Raw genomic sequence first — 16,581 nt, 5'->3', positions numbered from 1 at the left:
GACATTGAGGCTACTCATGTGAGAAAGGGCATGTTCTTCAATCCTGACCCTTATGTAAAAATACGAGTAGAGCTAGGACAGGATAGGTCTCAACCTGCTCTCTCTTACCACTACAAGGATTTTAGGACATCTGTTTGCGACAATACAACTGAGCCAAGGTGGCACAATGAGGTACATTCTTGTAGTACATGTATTTGAAATAGACTATTACTGTTAGAAATATAAATTTCTCTTCAAATTGGATTACAGTCAAATAGCATTTGAATACTGTCCAACTCCGTAGAGCATTTAAAAAAAATGATGATATTCAAATGAATATACCGTAATACCTTTATTTGAATGCTATGTCGCTCTATTTTTCAACAATTCCACTACAGTTGCATTTTATTAGAAGTGATGTTCAAATAGACGGTTACATTGTATTTTTCAACCCTTTTATATTGGCTTCTATTAGAGGTGGCGTTTAAATCAATGTGGTGTTATAATATAGGTTTTACCATAGTTTCCTAAATGACAACTCCATCTAGCTCAATAGAGCATTTAGAAACATTAATTAACTTAAATGTAGCTTTACAGTTGACAGTCCCATGCAACATAGTAGAGGATTTCAAAACATCTCTCTAACCTGCTTCTAAAGTTGCAGTGATTTTCCGATAACTGATTCGATGATGGAGCAGGTGGGCTATCCAATGTTGGTTCAGCAAGAAATTCAAGATAATGAGTATATGCTGACTGCAGTGTCAGTTAGCATTAAGTTACTAGTTACTACTGCTAACACTTTACTTGTCTTTTTGATATTCCACTTTACTGCGCTGCCATCAGACACTCTTTTTATGAAAGTAAAGGATCGATTCACCACTGCTCGCCCCACTCTTCTCCGGTTCTTAGGTCAACTATCTCTTCCTATGAAGCAAGTTATAGAGAAGGCTAAACTCGGGTAAGATTTGTAGTCCCGTTTGTCACACTGCCCTTTGCTGTTGGTAACCTTAATAGGCACTTTGAAAGTTATTGTGGGTTGTTTCCGCTGAATATATTTTGAAATTGAGCATATATTAAATATAATGAATTCTCGTGACAGCATTTTATTATGCAAATAATTCGGTCTAAACATGTTTATACATTTTAGTTTATGGCAGTAGTAGGTTCACTAAAAATGCTTGCCAAATTGAATACAACTAGTATGTAACATGGCTAGAGTACACAATGTTTTACCAAATTATTATATTAAAACAATGCTTCTGTGAACTTGTTAAACAATTTACTGCAATTGTCCTGAGAAATCTATCGGCATCATCCATCAGTCTTGGTCAGAGAGTGTCTTGTATAATTTTTTTATAGCGTAAGGATTTAATTTTTGAAACAGAATATGCATAAAGGCTGAATATGCGTTTCTTTTCAATGTCTGTGATGCTCATCATAAAAGAGAAAACCGGAATTTTTCATTCAATATTCTTGTGTTTTCTTTTTTGCCTCCAGACTTGCAAGCCATCTGCTTTCCTAAAATGACTATCCACTAGTTTTTACTAAACTGAAAAACTCTGGTTTACACTGGTTATAATATAATGCATAGCATTATATACATGATATAGCATTATGTACATGATATAGCACGAAAGCGCACATGGTATAAATTGTCAAATGGTACAAATTCGGCTATTAATTGGAACACATGAATAGTATCTTGCTAATCTACATAGAATGTTAGTCACTATTCAAAATTACTGCCTCAAGGATCTTATCCTGATGTGTAGACCAGAGCAAGCCAGTCATCTGTATGGCTGATTTTTTTACTTACAAGAGACTTCCAGGAGATCTTTACTGATCATTGATGCAAGCATAACTAGTTTCTAGCATCGTGTGGGGTTATTACACGTTGACTTTCAAGTCTTCTCAGTCATGAAAAGAAGGAGCAACATCCAAATATGCTAGTTGTAGCGTAAAGCTAGTACAGTTCATCTCATGTCATGTTGGCGGTACAGTTGATGAGCAGTCGGACTTATAGTTTGTCCGTTCAGATAACCACAATTGTAGTAAATATTTGAATTGCATTCAGTGTATGAATTCCATTCACCAGGCAACTAGAGAATCCCTTTTGATTCCTTAGCAAACAGACAAAGGTTAGTAAAGGTTTACGAGAGCAACCTTTCCTAGGCCATCTTTTTACCATCTGTAGTACATTGAGTCTTCAGGTGATATCGTGGTAAGTCATTTGATGAACTGCTTTCCTGTTTGTTCCAGGCTGACTGTTAGCTGTCAATTAATTGGTCGAACGCCACATGACCACATCTGTGGTACATTGATGTTTAAACCGACAATCATTCCTTATGATGGTAAGCAACGTAATCTGGCAGGTTTTTGTCTACTTGAAAGGTGTGTTAATTATTATCTGGTAGAGTTTGGTGTTTACTTGAATGTTATGTTAATTGTTATCTGGTAGTGTGGTGTTTACTTGAATGTTATGTTAATGATTATCTGGTAGATTTTGGTGTTTACTTGAGTGTTATGTTAATTATTATGTGGTAGTTTGGTGCTTACTTGAGTTTTAAGTTACTTATTATCGGGTAAAGTTAGGTGTTTATTTGAATTCTGTGTTAATAATAAATTATAATGAAATAAGAAGTGGAAGCTAATAAGTTACTTCATTTTGTCCGTAGATATTACAGCACAGAATACATATTCATTTATTGTCAATGTAATAACAGCATGGAGAGGAAACATCATATTGGGGCAGTAGAATATTTTAAAGTAGAGTTTCTTTTGCGTTCTTTCTGGGTTTCAATGCCTTGGAAACTTCAATAATATACTCTGCAGTATAATTGGACTTTAAAGTTTATAGAACGGCTTAATTCTGCAGATACTGATAACTATTTATATGCACTGTAGCGAGCAGGCATTCAATGGATAGGAACCATCTTGGAGAAACACGCGTAGGCTGCTGCGCCATCACAGACAGTGCAGTAGAGAACGCTGTAGATAGATCTTCTGCCGATATTCTCTCCGATTCCTCTGGGAACAGTGATGTTGAACTTACTGACACGGCTGAAACTCCAGCAATGCGGTGAGCATGAGCAACTTTGTCAGCCTGACCTCCTTATCTACTTGGAATGTTTAAGATCATCGTAATTCAGCAAAAAGAATGAAGTAGCTTGGCGATGTAATTACAGTTGCAAATAGTTAATGTGATTGTTTCTATTTGCATCAGTTTACTGGACATTTAATCTTTTTCGAAATTTTTTTAAAGCATTAGTGCAATAAAATGACTATTAAAATACATGACTACGGACATTGCATTAAATCATGTTTGTGAATGCAAGTAAAATTTTATAGGGTGAGCTCCAGCAAATCTATCTATGACAGCTACAAGTTCACACACACAGTAAATAGTATTTATAGTAAATAGCTACTATCAGTTTTAGTAGCTTTTAGCTCTCTGTATGACAGGCCTTAACTCACTCTGTATGACAGGCCTTAACTCATTCTGTATGACAGGCCTTAACTCACTCTGTATGACAGGCCTTAACTTACTCTGTATGACAGGCTTTAACTTACTCTGTATGACAGGCTTTAACTCACTCTGTATGACAGGCCTTAACTCACTCTGTATGACAGGCTTTAACTTACTCTGTATGACAGGCTTTAACTAACTCTGTATGACAGGCTTTAACCTACTCTGTATGACAGGCTTTAACTTACTCTGTATGACCGGCCTTAACTTACTCTGTATGGCAGGCTTTAACTTACTCTGTATGACAGGCTTTAACTTACTCTGTATGACAGGCTTTAACTCACTCTGTATGACCGGCCTTAACTTACTCTGTATGACAGGCTTTAACTTAGTCTGTATGACAGGCTTTAACTTACTCTGTATGACAGGCTTTAACTCACTCTGTATGACCGGCCTTAACTTACTCTGTATGACAGGCTTTAACTTACTCTGTATGACAGGCTTTAACTTACTCTGTATGACAGGCTTTAACTCACTCTGTATGACCGGCCTTAACTTACTCTGTATGACAGGCTTTAACTTACTCTGTATGACAGGCTTTAACTTACTCTGTATGACAGCCCTTAACTTGCTCCGTATGACAGGCCTTAACTTACTCCGTATGACAGGCTTTAACTTACTCTGTATGAAAGGCTTTAACTTACTTTGTATGACAGGCTTTAACTCACTCTGTATGACCGGCCTTTACTCTGTATGACAGGCTTTAACTTACTCTGTATGACAGGCTTTAACTTACTCTGTATGACAGGCTTTAACTCACTTTGTATGACCGGCCTTAACTTACTCTGTATGACAGGCTTTAACTTACTCTGTATGACAGGCTTTAACTTACTCTGTATGACAGCCCTTAACTTGCTCCGTATGACAGGCCTTAACTTACTCCGTATGACAGGCTTTAACTTACTCTGTATGACAGGCCTTAACTTACTCTGTATGACAGGCCTTAACTTACTCTGTACGACAGCCCTTAACTTGCTCCGTATGACAGGCCTTAACTTACTCCGTATGACAGGCTTTAACTTACTCTGTATGACAGGCTTTAACTTACTCTGTATGACAGGCTTTAATTTACTCTGTATGACAGGCTTTAACTTACTCTGTATGACAGGCTTTAACTCACTCTGTATGACCGGCCTTAACTTACTCTGTATGACAGGCTTTTACTTACTCTGTATGACAGGCTTTAACTTACTCTGTATGACAGGCTTTAACTCACTCTGTATGACCGGCCTTAACTTACTCTGTATGACAGGCTTTAACTTACTTTGTATGACAGGCTTTAACTTACTCTGTATGACAGCCCTTAACTTGCTCCGTATGACAGGCCTTAACTTACACCGTATGACAGGCTTTAACTCACTCTGTATGACCGGCCTTAACTTACTCTGTATGACAGGCTTTAACTTACTCTGTATGACAGGCTTTAACTTACTCTGTATGACAGCCCTTAACTTGCTCCGTATGACAGGCCTTAACTTACTCCGTATGACAGGCTTTAACTTACTCTGTATGACAGGCATTAACTTGCTCCGTATGACCGGCCTTAATCTACTTTTTCTGCCTGCGGAGATCTAGAACGGTATAGCAGTGGCACTAGTGGTGATAGTTCTGTGCAAACACTTCCTACTGAAATGGATAACAATTCCGTTTCTTCAATACCTCAGGTAATACTGACCTTTATTGATTTATTGAACAGGCATTTATTATTAATTTCAATAACTCTGCACGCATTGTTCAGTCATTGTTAAGTGTCAGTAAGATGCGAATGGATATTTGAATAAATTACAAAGACAATTTGAATCAATGTCGTTGTTTATTTGGCAAAACACAGTTTTGTTAACCTAATAATTATATTACATGTTTTATATAGTATGCTTTTAAGTTGTTGTTGTTAAGGCAGAAAAAAACTAGCTGGATTCTGTAAAGTCTGACCTTTTTTAACCAATCAATTTATTCTCTTTCCAAACCAACAGTAAAACTTACACAACAAAATTTCCTTAAAAACGCTAATAATAACAACTAATGATAATAAAAAATCTAACAAGAATGTCATGGCCTTCGCCTGGTAAAGGCTAATTCGCACTCGTCCATTTATTTGTCAATGTGACGCGTTATTTCGTGTGTCTAGCCACAACAGCCTCAACTCTTACACATTTTGACACATTTTTTAAATGTAAGTCAGTGGCTGTCATTTGTTGCTTTTCTTCTTAACGCCACAAAAAACGTAGCGTTCATGTATCTTTTGTAATTAACTTGAAACTTTCAGAGCTACAAACTATTTGATACATTTTACATGATTAACTTATGTTTTAGCTCTGTCACAACTGCTAGTTACATTTTTCTTAGTCAAATAGTATTTGAACATTGTGCTTTACCAACTTATGTAAACTTTGTTGAACGCAAATAATATTGAAAGTTAGCCTATCTATAAATTATTTATCTGTAATTTTTAAAAAAGAATTGAATTCTATGTTAGAGTATTAAATGAGGTGTCTCTAGACTATTGTTCACTTGGGGGCAAAATCTGAGTTTTTCAGAAGTATTAAAGACCACCAACTAAGGTGAAATCTACAGTTTGTTAACAGTAATGGTATACAACTTGTTAAGTAAGTTATTGCCATAATAAGTCTATGCCATAATAAGCTAAGGCGGGTAAGGTATATCATGTAACAATTACTTCGATAATGTTTTGCTAGACTAACACAAGGAAGAGCAGCTCGCTAGAAGCAGTAAGCGTAGTGTGCAAGTCTAGATTACTTTCATTGATCGCTTACTAGCATCATATTTCAAAATATTTTATTAGAAAGTCTAGATATCTTTTATCATTTGAGATTCTCTGTACCGTTTTAGGTGATCTGACTGCCAGGATGTTTCAAGATTAAAATTAACATAACTTGATAAATTTGATCGCATTTAAAATGCTCAGAAGAAAATCACTTTTTCAAAAATGACGTCAATAGTCGCACTTCATGTTTGTCCCTCTCGTTGTGACATTGGCTGTTCATTCAATCTGCAGTGTTACACATCTCTATATATAGTGACATATGTTTTATTTTGTATTTGCTCAGGATTGTTTAAATAAAACTTCAAGTATAGTCCCAGATACGTACACTGCTATAGATATTTCAAATGATTTAAAGATATTTTGGTTAGAATTTGTCCCATTGTTTTCCTCTAAATGCCGTGTAAGCATATGAGTACCCAATGCTGGTGTGAACGTATGATTACCCAATGCTGGTGTGAACGTATACATATCACATATAAAAAATATGCACGACTATTAATGCCATTTTGAGGAAATCTGGGTGCGTTTTTTCTTTCTGAGCATTTGAACTGCGATCAAGTTTTTTCGCCTTTAAATATCTTTAAACATCCTGACAGTCAGATCACTTGAGACAGTAAATGAAATCTCAAGATAGAACAGTATCCTCACATTGTAATAAAATCTTTAAAAACTTGACATGAACCTTTAATGTGAAGCCTCCATTGAGTCTAACAAATGCTACATATCATAGTTGTGAGAGCTTTTTGTTTCACAGCTAACAAAAATTCATCTAAATCGAACTAAATGCAGCACAAAATAGAATGTTCAAACTACTGAAATTTACCTATTAAGATGCTTGATGTGGAGGCTTTGTTTGAAAAGAAAGTCCTGGCTTGCCCTGATGTTACACCAGAGCAGTTAGCATAGCCTATAAACATTAAACTATTGATGAATATCTTGAGCTATATTTTTCAATAATTGGCCGTAGAGATAAATGCATTCCACATGCTGATGAGGCTACGCAACTTGGTTGTAACGTAACATTTTGTACCTTAATCAAGTGAAAAAACTACCATATTTTTTCTGCAGTCGTAAGGAGTATTCAATTGGAATAAAATGCCACCCATGTGCCATATACATGTACACATACCCACAACCTTTTGGGAATCTGAAAGCGCCCTAGAAGTGATAGCAGTTTGTTTTTTTTCCTAAAAAGTCGGAAGTTATGAACCTGACACTCATTGACCAGTACTCTCTTCAGTGCTCACTGTGTGTAGTCATAGCAAGAGGAATAAGATCGCCAAGAAATATCTCAAACATGAAATTTGACTGTTGCTGACAGTGTGTATTGCCAATTCGTTTCAGGTGGCGGTTAATCTCAGTGAATCACCTCCTCACACTGTTGAAAATCGAGGAAAAATACAGATTGAAGCAGTCGAGTCTACACCACATGCGCTGTCATCTGTTGATTCTGATGAGTTAGACATTACTCGGTCTTTCTCAGATCCGTTTGCTATTTACCAGTTAGAGGAGGGGGATGTTGACATCCAAACAGCCAGGAGTGTCCAAGGATGTCATGATCAGGATGATATAAATGGAGGGGTTACTCTAGACAATTCTGATACTATAGCCTCTGAAGATTTTTCTAGCCTAGCTAGGGATGTAGCTATTCCTCAGTTAACCTCATCAAATTATGCAGAGGGGAGCTCACCATCAAACGTTCTCACTTCTAGGGATAATACTGACTCTGTTGTGAAAGCTAGCGACACTAATCAGGCAGAGTCTAACAGCTCATGCACAGCAAGTGCCGATGCTTATGCAATGAGGGACAAAGCACGTAATACCCAGAAAGTTTCTGAATCTGAAACCACGCAGGCTCAAGTAAAAAGCTGTGATGACCTTGCAATAGATATGCAATATGCTGAGAATACACATGGTAGTGAGGAGATGAAAGGCCGAGGTGTGTATGGAAAAGATGGAAATGATGTAACCATCAGCAAAAAAAATAATCTGAAGTTTTGCATGTTTATTAGTTTTTACTTTTATGAACACTTTCATTATTTACCTCCAGACTTTCCTCTGCTTTCACTTTCACCAGAAAACATAAGTAATGTAGCTTGAAAGCACAAATAAATCCAATCATTTTTTTTAGAAAAAGTGAAAGATGAATCATCGGTGTCATCAAACAGCACTGATGGCACTCTCATTACTAGTTCATTGGAGAATCCTCCCGTTCCAAGGCACTCCATACTGAGAGCGTGTGGTGATATTAAAAATGGTAAATAGTAAATATGGAAATATTCTTTGTGAAATATTCAATGTTAACGACTCCAACATCCAAAATATATTATAAAAATACATTTATACCCATGATACACACATCTTTAACGATCATATATCATTGTACATGATCTGCACATCTGCAACAATTATGTAATAACATATTATTGCCAATACCGGAAACTGTCTTAAAACAATATATTGTTTTTGTATTATACACATAAACAAGTAGTATTAATTTTAGTGTTTCTATAGATTATCTTGGTATGTATCTTGGTATGTAAATATAGGATTTAAACGCACTGTAAATATTCATGGCGTGGTTTCACAATTCAACTGTAGTATAAAAGAGCCAACAGAGTTATATAATGATAATATTTATTGATCACATGACTTTCCTTCTGGAATGTTCCTTATTTAACAGAACTACTGTATATAAAGGATTGTAGAACATAATAAAAGTGAACTCTACGCATGTAAGAAAAGTGACTAATATTATTACTAGCTCAGTTTTTTTCATATATTCCTATGAATAAAGAGTAAGTAATATATTATTTACCTCAACTATAAGTCTACCATTAAACTGTGTTGTTGAAGTTCTTACTACATCTCTCACTCTCTTGTCTATATGTTGCAGTATAACTTTGACATGGTACTTGCTTGTTCAAATGTTAGCCAAGATTTGCTCTATACATCATCAGCACCTGACTACTAGATATTTAGACCCTCAATAGCTCGGGTAAAGAAAACAGGCTATCAATAGCTGAACAGGCTGAACAATTTTGCTATTCAAACATACGAATGGGTTGCTAATCAACTAAAAAAGAGTCACTGGGTCAGCATAAGTTATTAACAATGACTCAGGTTAGAGCTGAACTGCTGCCGACATCACACAGCTGACCAGGATCTTTGCATGCTGACTGCTGTAAAGAATTTTGAATTACATAAAAAAATATTATGTTTAATCTTTGACCTTGACATCAGACTAGGTGTAGCAGCTGATAGGGTAACTGTCAGCGGCTTTATAAAGGAAGGCAAGTATTTAAACCTGTGAGCAGCTTGCATGGTCCTACACTTAGACTGAGTTTTTCCATACCATGTGAGAGTAATGCATGAGGAGTATTCCCACTGCCTCTCTTTGCTCTGGCGTCAGAAATTCAGCATATTTATAGATTACCATGTAACTACAATTTATCAGGATTTAACTATTCAACATACTCTGAGCTGAGACTTTAATATAAATAAAATGAATAAAATAAATAAGTAAAATGACTTACATTAATATTCAAGAATATGGTGAAAACTTTATACATAATTTATCTGATAAAACAATAATACAGCATGCACAAGAAATATAACAAAATAAAATATACCATAAGACGGTATAGTATTTAGCTATTAGCTAAAACCTCTGGCTCCAGAGAGTACCAGAATTAGTGAATGGACACAAACGGTAACAGTTACTGGAGATGATATAAATATTATAACTAAAAATAAAATGGTAACTAGGTGCACTTTATGATTTCATACACTCACCTTGAAATTTCTTTATAAAAGGAGTAGATGACTCCATCAGGATGCTGTATCGTTATAAAAACAAAAACGTTACTTATTTAGTTATTAATGTTTTGCTAGCCTCAAAAAGGGCACGGCTAGAGCCTGTTGCAATGAGTCAGTGCTTGAATACTATTAATTGATAGGAAAACCCAAAGTGACATAAAATTATTTCTACTGTTTTAGTTACTAACAGCTGGTTTTCATTCACTGCTACAAGAAAAATGTGGTGACCCAACTATTCTCCTACTGTGTCTGGCATGTGTTCATACATTCGACCTTGTCATGTTCAGCTGCGGTTCACATGCAGAAATTCATAAACTGCCATATGTTCCTTTAAATATTAGATGTTTACCAAAATGATTGAATTTCAATATCAATTTGAATAGCTACCAATTTCAATGTATTGAATAATTCTGGAAACCTAGTCAACAGATCTTACCAATGAGCTCCAGAGTTAGTCACTTAGATTCAGGAGGAGATCACACCGACTAACTTGTTACCTTATTAATAACTAGGGCTCTGGCAGTCTAGTAAGCTATGAGAGATCATCATGTGTTCCAATAAAATACAAACAATTACTCTACCATCTATACTCAATAATTCTAAACTACTGGAAGGTGAACAAGAAGCACACATGGTATTGATGCAGAACGCTGCGAGTTCATATCCTGCGTGATATAATCTTTTTTCAAATGTAACCCTGCGCTTTTATACAGACAGACATGGTTCTTATTATAGTAAATATTACAAGTAATACCCATCAGTCACATTGTTGTTGATAAATTTGATGATGCTTCATGTATATAGAAACCCTTGTTGAGTAGCAAGAACAGCCCGTATTGTAAGCACTCACCTCTATTATATGCTCTGGTTAATAAGTATTTGCTTTGCTATTGTTACCTGCTTATCTTTGCCAAAACTTAGAAAATCAACTAGCTTTAAAATAATGTTTACATTACGAGCCTGCAGAAAGCATGTGCTCCTAAAGCCTGCTTCCCATATCGGCTGCGAGACTCCGGCGGTAATAATGTGCAGCAAATCGTTTGCGACGCTAGGCTCCGGTGGCTTCTGTTCACATAAAGCTGCATCGCTAATAACCGAATAAAGAATGTTCGCTCGCTATGCTGTTTCGATAATGCTGACCTTTACCTGTACAGTGCACTTTGAGAAGGTTTTGCCTGCGGCTCTCGCAAAATTTGAATAGCTCTAAACTCTTGCGTTGACTGCCGGCAACTACCGGCGGTACCCGGCGTGTAGGTTCACAATTCATCTCTGATAGCCTGCAGTGCTGTTGCCGGTGCTGTTGCCGGTGCTTTGCGGCATATATTGGAACCGGGCTTAATAGATATTGATATCCCACCAAATGTTGGGGTCAACATATTTATTTATATTGGTTATAAGACCTATAAAAAATAATGCAGCATAAATGATTTGAACTCGTGATTGTCAGCCCGCAAGACCAACCCACCAATTACTGCGTAACCCAATTGCCTTCCATGTGTTAGAACTATTGTGCATATGCTTATTATCTGCCCTTTTATTTGACACTCCTGTCATGCTCTCAAACCAAACTAGACTGCCGAGGTACCACTAGCTTTTGTTATAATGAAAGTGTGTATGTCCATCTATCTGAAGTCACAGTTAGAAGTTGGGATAAAATATTGCTTCATACTGGATTCACACTTGTGACACTCAGTTTAGTAGTCAAACACTCTAACACCTGCACTAATCAAACAACCTGAGTACCTCATCACTCATCATCAACATCATCGCACACTCCAATGGAGACATCTACAAGATCAACAGGTCCACCGACTCTTTATTTTGACAGTCAAGGCTCCTAGCTGTATGAAGTGCAGGCCACAGGGCTGAGAAAAACATAAACTGAACATAATTGAAACTAAAATAAACTGGCAGATTCAACAGTGATGTATGATTGGGTGCAAAATAATTTTGCATCACGTTGTTCTTCTAAAAGCACACGTAAAAGTATAGAGGCAATTTCATGGCAGGTCTAAACCTCATGGGCTTACATAGAGCAAAACCATTCATCCTGTCTACTGGTGTCAATACTGTTGTAAACGTAAAAATAAAGCGAGATATTCTAAAGAACAAACTCTATGAAAGGAGTGGTGGCCATGAAAAAGACCGTGGAGGAATAACTCCGAAGAGTTGTCTTATTTGGATGCTATCGGTCCCATGGACGTCAGGCTCATCAAGGCGCCCTGGACACCCGGCGCAGAAAAACATGGTGAACTGATCAAAGGGAAAAGGTGACGTAGCCAATATATATATATATATAGAGAAGAGACTTCTGGGATAGTGGTTGACCTAGAAAAGATAACAGACGCCATTTATTAAGGCTTTTACGCAGTGAACAATCTTCTATAATTTATTTCTTACCGTTCACTCATTGGAAGACATTTTTTATGTTCATGGTTACATGTCAAAATATTCTAAGTTTCTGTTATAATTAATTGTTAGTGGTTTAAGATTACTTAAACAATATTGTTTCCGTTTTTGTTCTACGTTTTCTCGAGATAAGATTTTGTAATTAGCCCTTTTCGTTATCGAAATATGTCTTAATGTTTTTTTACACTTACTGTTCGCTACCCAGTATATGTAGAATTTCCTGGGCTTTTTGTTAGTGTTTTTATTGTTATGCTATAATGGCTCATTGTCTAGGGATAATTTTTTATTGTTCTGTATGTGAAAATTCTTAGAAACTCGGCAGTCAGCAAGACGATATGATTGGTCGGTTTGAACGATAACCGTCAATCTCTAGGCCAATCGCTTATGTAATATAAATACTGCCACTAATTTTTAGGCAGTTCAGCTTGGGTGTGACTCTTGAATTGGATGCATGATTAGTATTACTATAATAAAGTCGTAATTGTTGGAGAAATATCGTTTATAATCGGCACTAACAGCAAGCTCACACAAAATGACTACAAATAAATAGGATAATTAAATAATTATCCTTACAAGAGTTGTGTTCTCTCCTGTTGGTTTCAACAGGTTACGGCGTTGGTTTCAGCGCACTCTGTTGGTTTCAGCAGAACGGAAGCGAGTTGGGTTCAGCTCCCTCCTGTTGGTTTCAGCAGGTTGTACAGTCAGCAGCGTTGGGTTCAGCGCACTCTGTTGGGTTCAGCAGAGCATAAATGAGTTGGTTTCAGCTCCCTCCTGTTGGATTCAGCAGGTTGTAGCGTTGGTTAAAGCGCAGAGATCTAGAGCTAGGGGTTGTCCCCACCCTACTCTTGCGAGTTTTCTTCACTGGTGGCAGCGGTGGGATAATAGTGAAGCAATTCTCTCAAACCCTTTTAAATTCAAACATGGTGCGCAAGAGTAGAAGTAAGGACGGCCCATATGATTTATGCACTAATATGATGGAAAGAGGGCACATACCTGCAAAAGTAGCCATGCCGCCTATTCCTGCTCCTTCATTTGATGGCACAAGTGATGTGGAAGAGTTTTTGCATTGTTTTGAAGCAGTGGCAAAACTTAATCAGTGGAGTGAAGAAGAATGTAGGCTACGGTTAACATTGGCATTGAAAGGCCCAGCTACCAGAGGTGTTGGTGGCAATACCTATGAAGAAGTTTGCCATAAACTTAAGGCACAATATGGGCTCAGGACAGACACAGCTAGCGCCATATTAAAATCTATGAAATTAAAGCCAAAGGACAACATATATCATTATGCTGAAAAGGTACAGAAGTTAGTTCAAAAGGCTTTCCTCGAGCTAGATAGCTATCAGCATGACCAGCAAGCCAAGCGTGAGTTGATTGCAGCAATTCGGCCTAATTCACAGCTGGCCTGGACACTACGCTTATCTCCTCCCAGCACCATGACTGATGCTGTAGAAACTAATCAGAAGTATCAAGATATGGTAGAATATGATACAAATGTCCACCGAGTAGAGCTAGAAGATGTCCAACAATTAAAATAAGAACTGACAGAGCAAATGCAAATGAGTCAAACAGCTTTGCTCAAACATTTTGCAGAAATGCAGAGTAAGTTTATGCAGCAGATGTTGGACACGCAAAAGCAAATGGCGGCATCACAGCAAGCAATGATGACACAGCTAACATCGACGACAATGAGAAGCCAACAGCCTCAGAAAGAAGTTCGATGCTACAACTGCAATGGCAGAGGCCACGTTGCTCGTTACTGTGATAAGCCAAAGCCATCGGGAAACGACCAAGTTCAGGCAAACTAATGCTCGTACTGCCTGAACTTTGTGATGTGGGCAAACTTAGGATACAGGCATGTTGGCTCACCAGTGCATACTACATTCCTGTACGGATTCACCAACAAAGATTTGTCATGTTACTTGACAGTGGTTGTACAAAGTCCGTACTTCCGAAGAAATTGCTGGAGACATTGCTTAGCTCATGTTACTCGAAGTTGTTACCTGTGCGAGGTAGCGGGATATTGGCAAATGGGCAGCAGATTTTGCTTGAAGGCATGACGAATTTAAAATTTCGACTGGACCGATACAACTGATACATCAGTTTGTAGTATCTGATGTGGACAATCACATTCTGCTAGGGTTAGACTTCTTGGAGGATCAAGAATGTCAGATGGATTTCCGTCATTCGCAGCTACGTTGTAAGGGCACTGAAGTTGCCTGCTGCGCCGAGGACGGAGAACCCCTTTCGGTGAATGTGCAGGTCAAAAGGAACATAGTTGTTTCGCCAAATACTGAATGCTTATTGTTGGCGAGGCTTAGTCGAAAGTGGACGCCAGGGCCAGTTGGCATTAAAACTTTACACAAGGTTTTGGGCTTGAAGGTTGTCACATCGCTGTGTGAACCTACAGAGCAAGAGGTCAATATTCGTGTGATGAACACAAGCAATAAACTTATTCATCTACCTTCTGGAAGAAAGGTAGCCGTCTGTATGCCTGTGGAAAGACAAGGACAGTTTCAGAAGGACTGCAATAGAACTAAATGCCCCAAACACTTCAATGAACATTTACCCAGTTGGACGCAATCTCTGCCAGAAATGGAACCAAAGCAAGTCAACACACCGCTGATAAAGCATCAGAAAATGTTCAGCTCCAGCAAAGGTGATGTTGGTGGCCACCAAGTAGTAAAACATTAAGTCTCGGTTATGAAAGATAGACCGCTTATTAATCAGCTAGCATATCGGCTGGGGCCGATACAGAAAGCTGAGGTTGAAAAGCCAGTAGAGGAGTTAAAGCCGCACAATTTGTATAAAGGAGGTACAAGGCTCTATCTACAAAAGTGGAGAATCCAAGATGATATGAAAAATGAACCCACCACCTTTTCTGTCGGAACCAAAGCTTCATTGAAATCATTCTTCACGGAGAAAGGATGCAGTACTAAACTTAAACCAAGAGATGCTAATCTCTGCACCATCAGCAAGTATCTGACAAACCAGAAATTTAAAATGGAGTGCAAGGGGGGAAACCCTATTCAATATGAAAGTGATATTAGACTAAGCACCACCAGAATATGCAGAAAAAAACTGCCTAAGCCAACGGATCGCCCTCCTGATTCAGAGGTGATGGAGCAACCCGTCCCTCTGCTCCAGGATCACACAGAGATATCCAAGCTGGGGGATCACACTATTCCGCCAACCCAGCCTACTAATTTATGTCAGCACCTACCGGACTACCGCTTAGATGTCTGCCATAGAAGTAATGCCATTCTGGGACAGAATGAAGTTTTAGGGGAGGATAGTGTTGTAAACGTAAAAATAAAGCGAGATATTCTAAAGAACAAACTCTATGAAAGGAGTGGTGGCCATGAAAAAGACCGTGGAGGAATAACTCCGAAGAGTTGTCTTATTTGGATGCTATCGGTCCCATGGACGTCAGGCTCATCAAGGCGCTCTGGACACCCGGCGCAGAAAAACATGGTGAACTGATAAAAGGGAAAAGGTGACGTAGCCAATATATATATAGAGAAGAGACTTCTGGGATAGTGAATGACCTAGAAAAGATAACAGACGCCATTTATTAAGGCTTTTACGCAGTGAACAATCTTCTATAATTTATTTCTTACCGTTCACTCATTGGAAGACATTTTTTATGTTCATGGTTACATGTCAAAATATTCTAAGTTTCTGTTATAATTAATTGTTAGTAGTTTAAGATTACTTAAACAATATTGTTTCCGTTTTTGTTCTACGTTTTCTCGAGATAAGATTTTGTAATTAGCCCTTTTCGTTATCGAAATATGTCTTAATGTTTTTTTACACTTACTGTTCGCTACCCAGTATATGTAGAATTTCCTGGGCTTTTTGTTAGTGTTTAGATTGTTATGCTATAATGGCTCATTGTCTAGGGATAATTTTTTATTGTTCTGTATGTGAAAATTCTTAGAAACTCGGCAGTCAGCAAGACGATATGATTGGTCGGTTTGAACGATAACCGTCAATCTCTAGGCCAATCGCTTATGTAATATAAATACTGCCACTAATTTTTAGGCAGTTCAGCTTGGGTGTGACT

This window comes from Watersipora subatra, unplaced genomic scaffold, assembly GCF_963576615.1.
Source record: "Watersipora subatra unplaced genomic scaffold, tzWatSuba1.1 SCAFFOLD_41, whole genome shotgun sequence".
In the NCBI taxonomy this organism is placed as follows: domain Eukaryota; kingdom Metazoa; phylum Bryozoa; class Gymnolaemata; order Cheilostomatida; family Watersiporidae; genus Watersipora; species Watersipora subatra.
This window is presented reverse-complemented; position numbering follows the sequence as displayed.